The sequence below is a fragment of the Tamandua tetradactyla genome, chromosome 16 (genome assembly GCF_023851605.1).
Source record: "Tamandua tetradactyla isolate mTamTet1 chromosome 16, mTamTet1.pri, whole genome shotgun sequence".
Classification (NCBI taxonomy): domain Eukaryota; kingdom Metazoa; phylum Chordata; class Mammalia; order Pilosa; family Myrmecophagidae; genus Tamandua; species Tamandua tetradactyla.
Window position 1 is genome coordinate 67,520,278 of NC_135342.1, and position 8,855 is coordinate 67,529,132.

At 53.7% G+C, this 8,855-nt stretch overlaps 1 long non-coding RNA gene across 4 annotated transcripts; it reads left to right on the forward strand.

Moving 5' to 3' along the window:
• The first annotated feature begins 488 nt into the window (after positions 1-488).
• LOC143659712 (uncharacterized) lies at positions 489-8,067 on the forward strand. Of its 4 annotated transcripts, none has more exons than XR_013163663.1 (5): positions 489-787; positions 1,595-1,686; positions 2,129-2,159; positions 4,217-4,357; positions 4,492-8,067. It is a non-coding gene; the product is annotated as an uncharacterized LOC143659712 (long non-coding RNA). The 4 variants fall into 4 exon arrangements; XR_013163662.1 differs by having other exon boundaries at positions 548-787; positions 1,595-1,681; XR_013163665.1 differs by lacking the exons at positions 4,217-4,357; positions 4,492-8,067 and adding an exon at positions 2,407-4,209 and having other exon boundaries at positions 593-787; positions 1,595-1,681.
• Positions 8,068-8,855: the final 788 nt, after the last annotated feature.

Genomic DNA, 8,855 nt, shown 5'->3' on the forward strand with positions numbered 1-8,855 from the left:
GATAGACGGTAAGTCTTAGCAAAGAGGGGGCGTGGGGATTGTACTTTTAACAGACTTCCTATTGGAAACAGTCGTCAAGTGTAAATTTCTCTGAATTAAGTGATCTTTAACATTGAATTCATTCATTCAAGAAATATTTGGCTCGTCATAGTATTTCAGAGGATGGAAACAGAATACACAGATAAAGCAGCAAAAATTTGACAGGTGTGATGTGCAAGGGGCAGTGGCCTGGGCTGTGGCTATGGGAAATTTTATGTTTTCTCTGTTGGGAAATGCCTGATTGTTAAATTTTTTAAGGAAATGCCGACTATGCATCAATTTTCGCTCGAAGCCCACGTTCAGTCACTCAACATCTGCTTATTAATGGTTTTGTGATCACTGTTGGTGTGTGTGTGTGGGGGGGGGGCGATGAAAAATAAGATGACGCGAAGAGTTTATGGTTCTTTGGGTAAGAGACGCCCCAGAAACTAATGCTTCTGGGGCAGAGGACACAGGTGAGAGGACAAGGAGAGGAGGTGGAAGGAAAAATTCAAGAAGGGGTGGTTTGCATTTGACTTGAGTTTGCTGGGGGGCAGGGATGAACGGTTGGTCATTCAGAATGTGGGGGAAGTGGAGACTCTAAGAGGCAGTTGGGAGGTGGCTCTGAGAAGAGAGAACAGTTGGGGGAATGAGGAGGATGTCAGAGAGGCTGGGCCGAGGGAAGGGTTTCAGATCTTAGGGGACATGTGAATGATAGTGCTCTGAGCAGAAACAGGGGAGCAGGGAGGGGCGCTGGTTTGACTGAGAGGTAAGTCGACACTGACTGTGCTTGGGTGTGTGAGAAGCACCCAAGGACAGATGTCTGCTTTCCATGTCCCATAGTCCATGGCGTGAGACCAGGTCTCAGGAATGAAAACTTGGATGCACTAATGGAAGCACGAGGGACCTGCTGCCTTTGGCTTAGGTTACAGGATGGGCTGGGAAGTTTGGGGCTGGTTGAGTTCGAAGGGAAAACCGCCATCCATGTGGATTTATGGCCTTTGGAAACAGGGATCTGTCAGAGGAGAGGACAAGGCTCAGAAGGAAGCATTGAGATTTGCCCCCATGTCTGCCAGAGGAGGGTGGTCTGGGGGTCATAGAGGGATCGAGGACAGAGACCTGGGCACGTTGGTGGCCCTATGAAAGAGTGGGTAGGAGAGGGTGCTAGTGCCCAAACACCTGATGCAAACCCCTGTTGTACTCATATGTGAGCTCTGTGATCTTACCCCTTTCGTCCTAGAGGGTTTTTTAGTTTGTTTGCCTTTAAATTGGGGAACTAAGAAAATTTATTCCAAAGTATTATTGTAGGGTGAAATGAATTCATATACAGAAGGTGCTTTGATAAATGAAAAGTACTCAACAAATGCTACCATTAATTAGGGGGCATGTACCATGTATTTTTACAGATCATTCTCACTGTAAGCTTAAGAGGGATTTTCTGTTATTTTCCCTACTTTGTGATGTAACAAGCTCAAGGTCATAAGAATAGGACTTTATTCCTTTTTCTGAGCTGGACTTGAATATTAAATGGCCTTTGGCTTAAAGGCTGGTCTACCTTAGAAATGGTCATTTGCAGGAAACCTTCCAAGGGCCAAAGCTCTGCCAAGTCCTGGTGATGTGGAGATGAATGAGCCTCAGTTCCCATCTTCAGTGAGCTCCACGGGTGAGGTAGCCCCTTCCTTCATTGCTCCATGCTCAACAGCCCAGGCTGACCCTTAGAAAATCTTTCCAAGGCCCTGACCTCCCCCTTATTCAAATAAGTTCAGTGGCTTCCTGTGGCCTCCTGCCCAGGCCTGAACCAGCTTTACCAGGCTGTGAGTCCTTTGCCCGCTTTCAGGGTGCCTGGGGTCTAAGCCTCCCTCTCCGTCCACTTTTTTCTCTCACTGCTGCCCAAACTTCCCAGGTGCCCTGGCTCTGCTGATCCCTTTCCTGTCCTTTTAATACACTTCAGTTACATTGGTCTTGTGGTCTGAAATGTGGTGCCCTCCCTCCATTGAAATCCAACTCACCTTTCCCAGAAGCGCATCCTGCAAGATGCCTTCCCTGGCTACAGCTTTCCCTGGCTACACCTAGCCACACTGACCTCTTTCCCCCTTCTCTGTTTTTCTAGATTGAGCGATGGTACCGCAGCATGATTCAAGGTGAGAGGTTGTCGTGGCTGCTATTTTGAGCATCTATTCTGAGTTATATATGAGGACAGAAGCTCCTTGAGTTCGGGAAGGCATCTTATTCATCTGTGGGCCCCCACAGATCACGTGCTAAAGGGTATGGGCAAGTTCTAAGATCCCACCCAAATTCCCATCATGTATTGCTATCTTGTGTCCAGGCTCATCCAAGTTTGGGAAGCCCTGCTCTATATTTTGTATGAATTCGGCAAATTATTTCCAGGTGAAGCATTTGTCATCTGCTGCCTCCTGGTGGCCATCTGGTCCACTCTCAGCCTTATTTCAAACAAGCCCAATTGCCAATAGAGACAGAAATATCAGAAAAAGAAAATCATGCTACTGCCGCCGGTGAACCAGCTTCTCTGTGACCCCAGGATCCACCCTGTCATGGGCGGGCTCCTCCCCCAACCAGATGCTGTGAATCCAGAGTCCTGGGGATGGATGCGCGAGCGGGACAAGCTGTGGGCCAGCCTGGGGATAGGGGGAGCCAGGAAAGCAGCGAGGCTGGGAGGGCCAGCCAAAAAGACAGAGAAAAGCCAGAGGCCAGAGGCCGAAGTCAGATCCCCCATCAGGGCAGGCCGGAGCTGGTCAGACCGTTTTTGTTTCAGTCTCAGATGGCACCCTACCAGAAGGCCGTGGTGTAGACCATAGCGAAGCGAGACTGTCCTCGCTGGCTCTGAGGGGCTGGGGTAGCTCCCAGAAGGCTGAAAGGGTTTTCTAGGTCATTTAGCAGGCCAGTGGCAGGGTCAGGGTGAAAAGGCGGCTGCCTGGGGCCCACCTCGTGCCCTGCCAGCTTCTGTTCCCAGGAGCCCTAAGCTTACCCTTAGGAGCCCCCCCCTTGCTGAGCACCCTGGGTCCTTGGTCAGCAAGGCAGGACGGTAGTACCACACTGCACTGTGCTTGCAGAATGACAGGGGACAGCCTTTGTTTTGGGACTCTGCATGAGCACATTCTTCATGATGTCACTTTCCTGTTCCCAGCCTTGAGCAGCCCCCATCTGCCCACGGAACCCGCTGTGTGCTGCCCCACACCCAGTGCTCCTGCCCCAAGCCTTTGCCCCTGACTCCCCTCGGCTCGTCCAGCCCCCATGTTCCCCATGGGGTGCCCATCCTTTCTTGCCCGCCTCACCTCCTCTTGCCTCCATGGCTCAAGCAAACTTGCTGAGGCTTTAAAAAAATTAATTAATTAAACATAACAACATACAAACACAAACATTCTTACCGTGTGATCATTCCATTCTTGTTATGTAATCAGTAACTCACAATATCATCACATAGTGGTATATGCATCTTCATGAGGAGGAAGGAGAATGGGATGATGCCACCAGGCACAAAGGCAGCTAAGCGAGGGCTCGTCCCTCCTGGCTGCTGCTCACTGTGCGAATGTGACACGTTCACGTCCCCACGCTGCACCAGTGGATGGGGGTCCTCCCTCCCAGTCTGCTCTGGGATGCAGCGTGTACCCCACAGCATCTCAGGCTGTGATGCTGCTGCGTGGACAGTGGGGAGCTGAACCATGATTTTTGTCTCCTCTTGGGGTCCCTCAGTGGATCAGAGCCATGGACATTGACCTGCTCCTGCTGTGGGGACTGGCCCTGGGCTGGGCATTTCCCATCCCCTTCCCAGAGTCACCCTGTGCCCCATGGGGGTGACACAGCAGCCAAAGGATGAACTGGGCATCCTTGAGAGATGGGCCCACGTAGGACCCAGTTGTCCAAACACACCAGACCGTAGGACGTACTGATGCTGGCAACGTGGCTGCCCCGTGGCAGTGAGAAATATGGCACCCAGGTAGTGCCAGGGGTGGGGAAGGGGGTCAGGCAGGAATGGGGGGACGGGCAGACATTAGCTTCACAGTGTTTTATTCATCTAAAAAAAAAAAATCAGCCTTCTGCACATATAGCAGGAGGGTAACTTAAATGTGGTGGGCTACTGTTTTCTAAAACAGTTGGATCTGTAAGAGTGTATACTTGCAAAGCACAAGAAAAAAGGTGCCCGTGAGGGCAGCTGAATGTCCTTTTTCCATCATCACAGGCCTCCCCAGAAGCGAGGATGTCGGGCTGCAGTGGATTTCGACAGGAAACCAGTGATCAGAGGGGAAATGAGGACAGAGGACGTGCCAGGCCCCGTCCCCAGGCTGCGCTGTCCCCTGCCCAGTGCGAGGAGGAGACACAGGTGGGTCCTTGCCCTGCCGTCAGCTGGCCCCAGCCCCACATCGCCTCTGGGGACATCGGAGGGAGGTGGAGGGGACTGGAGAGGCTCAGTGGAGGGGAAGGATCACCTCAGGGTTTTCCTGGCTCTCGTTTCAGACTGCTGCCTGCTGAGGAGAGGGGGCCTCGGGGACCCTGTGAGCGGGCAGGTTTGGGAGCTGCGAGTGCACCCGTGAGAGGCCTCAGAGCTGACTGCCGGGCCATGTAACTCCGCTGGGCCCCCCTGGGCCTGGTGGGAGGCACCCAGCGGCAGCCCGAGCAGCAAAGGCTCAGGGCCTGGGCAGCTGCCTCGGCCTCAAGCCCACCCTTGTCACCCCTCTGCCTCCCCCCACCCCTCGCTTGGGCCTTCCGTGTTCCCCTCACAGCAGGGCCCGGGGGCTTTGCCTCTGACTCGCTGTGCCGCTGTGGACAAGTTACCAAGCCTCTCTGCAGCCCGGTCGGATCCCTGGGATCGTGGGGGTGGGGTACTCATAAATGGGCGCAAGGAGCCGATGAACCCCCCCACCCTCTGTCTGTGTATGCATGAATAATTTGTTTTCCCCCTAGCAACAGGGCCTTCCTAAGATGCTCAGAGGTCATGACTCAAGATAGGATGCATGGGGGGGTGGGGGGAAGGGTCCAGGTGCCTTTATTCTAGACCAGAGTTTCTCACCCTTGGCATTGCCATTGCATTTGGGGCTGGGTAATTCCTTTTTGTGGGGCGGTGCGGGGTTGGGGGGGCAACTTGTGGCCTGTAGGATGTTGAGCAGCATCCCCAGGGTCTACCCGTCAGATGGCCAGTAGTCCCATTCCCCCCCCCACAGACACACAGTGGACAACCAAAAATGTCTCCAGTCATTGCCAAATGTGTCCTGGGGGGAGAGGGGCCTGGCCACCCCCAGTGGAGAACCACTGCTTTGACGCATTCCCTGTGGAGTGGGCCCCCAGTTCTCATCCCTGCGCATGAGCCAGGCCCCCCGAACCTTGGCGCTCTCCATCTGCCTCTGGGCACTACTGGGAAGAGCAGGTGAAATCATGGTAAGGGGACTTTCCAAGCTGATGGGTTCCAGACTTTCCAAACCCCAGGCCCATGTGATAGAAGGACTGCTTCCCAAGCCTGGCCGGGCATCCAAAAAGACTCAAAAACCTAGGCTTGGTTTTTGTCATGTCTCTTTTTACTTAGCCGGAAAAGGAGTTCTAAGGCGTTAAACACAGCATCCGTTTTCTAATTAGTCCTTTACTATCCAGTAGAATGTGAGCTAAGTGGCTAATTCTGCGGGCCCTAAGAGCTGGAGGTAATCTCTTGCGGTGAATGCACTTTTAATTGTGTTTTAAACCACAGACGGCAGAACCGATAGTTCCACTTTTAAGGGAAAGACCAGAAAAGGGCCTAAAGGAGCAGGAAACATGGCAGGAAACAGAGGTGGCCAGGGAGGTGTTAGCCAGTGTCAGCCAAGCACAGACCTGGGGTCAGGACAGGCCTCCGAGGAGCCTTAGGACAAGGTGCTGGCGTGTCCCAGCAGGCTCAGCAACCCCAGGCTTGGCTGGGCCCCTCCCGCACGAGAAGAGGGAACCTTGCAGGTCTGCTCATTGCTGGATGCAGGGAACGGTGTAGGGAGTGGTCTTTTTAGAGTCCGAAGTGGGTTGTTTCTTTTTAAACCCCAACCCCCAGATTGTTGTCTGCATATACCCTCTTGGGTGGAAGGTTCTTATTTGCGGAAGGCACAGGTTGCATTTTCTTGGGAAGATTTAAGATAGTGGAAGGAAGGGGAGACAGGTGCCCCCCCCCCCCACACACACAGGTGGGGTGGTGATCTGGCAGATCCTGGCACGGTGGGTGTCTTCATCTCCGTGCAATGATGGAACTCAGGGAAATGGCTGGTGGGCTGGGACTCCGTTAGCAGAGAAGGTTCTTGCATCCATGGGTGTGACCTCAGCGGTAGGATGGGAGGTAAAGACTGCACTGGACACCTCAGATGATACCCCCAGGAACTGGCATTGGGACCACAAGAGATTTCTGGTCTTTCCAGGCATTTCCCTGGGAGTTTCTGATGACTGCTTATTTCTTAGAGCTGTTTTTACGGGACCTGGTTTGTTGAAGTGTCACTTTCTTTGGGTGTGTTTGTCCTAAAACACTTCTCAAGCAGGTTGTATGGAGGATCTCTCTCGTTTTCCTAATTTTCCTTTCACGCCTTGGACCGTCTCCTGGTTCACTTCTGCTTCCTCAAGCAGCTTCTGCTCTTTCTCCTTCCTGGCATCTGCACCCGCATGCCTTGTGCCTGATGGCTTTAGTCCAAGCCCTGCGAGGTTTCGTCTTCATTTACCCAGTGCAGGGAACGCCTGGCCTCCTCCGCTGCTTTCTTTGCTCATCCAGCTCTTGTCCCGTTGACACGCCATCTCACGTGGGATTGGAAAGCCACATCTTTTCCAAACCACTCTTCTTTCTCCCCGGCTCTGCTTGTTTTGCAGAATCGTGTCCTACTGTCCAGGCCCTCACTGAGGCTGCTACTATTTTTCGTTGGCGCTCGCTGCTTGTCCCTCTTGTTCTTCCTGCTACCGTGTAGTGAACTCCCCTCTCGATTCGGAAGGGAAGTGGGCTGCCGCCTTTGGACCAATGTTTTGTCCTGGAATAGTCAAGAGCGGAGACAGCAAACTTTGTCTCCTGTCTCGGGCTTTATCTGCTTTCTGATGATGGTGGGGCACATAGGACACTGGGGAGGGGAGGGCATGGGGGGGCAGGTGGCACCGGGAAGGTGGTGTATTTACCCACCGAACTCCAGGCTCTCCTTGGTTGCAGGATGCTCTGGGGATGTTAAACTCCCCACGACTCCTGGCCTTCCAAGGTTTTGGATCCTCCCCACTGCCCCTGTGCCTCGTCATATTTTTTGCCTGTAGCTCTTGAGCTCCTCAACAATTAATCTGGCTGTGGTTTAGCTGTTTGGACTTTGATGCAATATCCTGCCTTCTGAGGGGTGTCTCCTGATTTCTGGGATTTTCATGTAACCAGAGGTCAAGAGAAGTCACACGGGAATGAGGGTATCGGGCCACTGGCTGCCGGGGGAGGCTCTCCCCTGGGCTGTGTCTCTGGGGGCGGGTCCTGCCCCTTCAGCTTCTCCTTTCTGCTGCTGGCAGTGGTCCCCGGGTCACGCCCTGTGCTGTCCCCCTGCTGTCCCCACTGTGGGTGAGCTGAACCTTTGTGAGGTTCCTGAGCCCATGCCAGGGCCTTGGTGGGGGGCCTTCCAGGAGGAGGTCTGTGGTCGGAAAGGACTCTTCACTTTACTTAGGGTTTTTGAAAGTTTACATTCATTTTATAGTTGTGGCAGATTTGGAACCCTTGCTTTTCCTTAGCCTTTGAGTTCAGTTTACGATTTCTGCTCTGACCAATTTCAGCAACCACTTCTAAGGGGTGGGGGCTGGTGAGATCCTGGTCCGGTTTGGTGCAGCCAGTGCTGACCGTCTGCCCCCTGCTCCCGGAGGGCCAAAGGGCTGGTGGCTCGGAGCTTTGCCCTCCTGTTCTCCCTGGGGTGGGTTGTCCTGAGCCGGGCGTGCGGGCCGGGTGCTCTGCTCTGCTGTTGGCGTCTTGAGATTCTCGACAGTTTTTGAACAAGGGGCCCTGCATGTTCACTTAGCACCGGGCCCTGCACATCCCGTGGCTGGTCCTCAGGTGGGTGGCTGTAGGCCACGGTGTGTCCCTGGGTGGGGGGGGCAGTGAGGGAATTGGGAACCAACCGGCTTCCTGGAGAAGGAATTGTGGAAACCAGCCCAGGGAGAGCGGGGGAGAGCAGAGGGCGGGTATTGAAGGAAAGGCTGTCTTAGAAGGGCTCTCTTAAAATAAATGGAGAGAGCCTGGGAGATGGGAGCTAGGCATTTTGTAGGGGACTAAGAGGCAGATCTAGGAGGCAGATGATGGTGTGTCTGTAGCTGGGCTTGTTTGCTTTGTGTCCTCTCCTCAGACTGTGAGCTCGGGGAAGCTCTGCTCGTGTGTGGGTGTGTGAGTGGGTGGGGGGTACGGTAACACCCACCCCGCATCTAGCACGACATGCTCTGGGTAGCCAGAGCTCCAAAAGATAGTTGTCACGGGGAAAACCCCAGCCACGTGACAGTGGAGTGTGTTTCTTTGACGAGCAGCGGGTTTGTGGTCAGTGGCACTAGTGAAGGAGAAACCAGAGAGTCATTTGGCATTAATTGTTAGTATTTGTAGTGTTAGGGTACGTGGGTGGAACACAGGCCCTGCATTCTCGTGTCTTGGCACCCCTCCTGGCATCCTTTTCATTCCCGCTGCCCTTGCCACGGGCACCGTGAGTCTCGAACTCATGCATCTTTGGAATGTCCCCTGCTAGGTGAGGCCTCGTTGGTCCTGCCAGCCGGTCCCGCCAGCCGCTCTTGCCAGCTTTCTGCTCATTTCTGTATAATGTGTGGCACCTCCCCCCGTCCCTAAACGAATCTTGCTGTCAGTGCAGGTGCTGTGAATTTGTAGTGTCCTG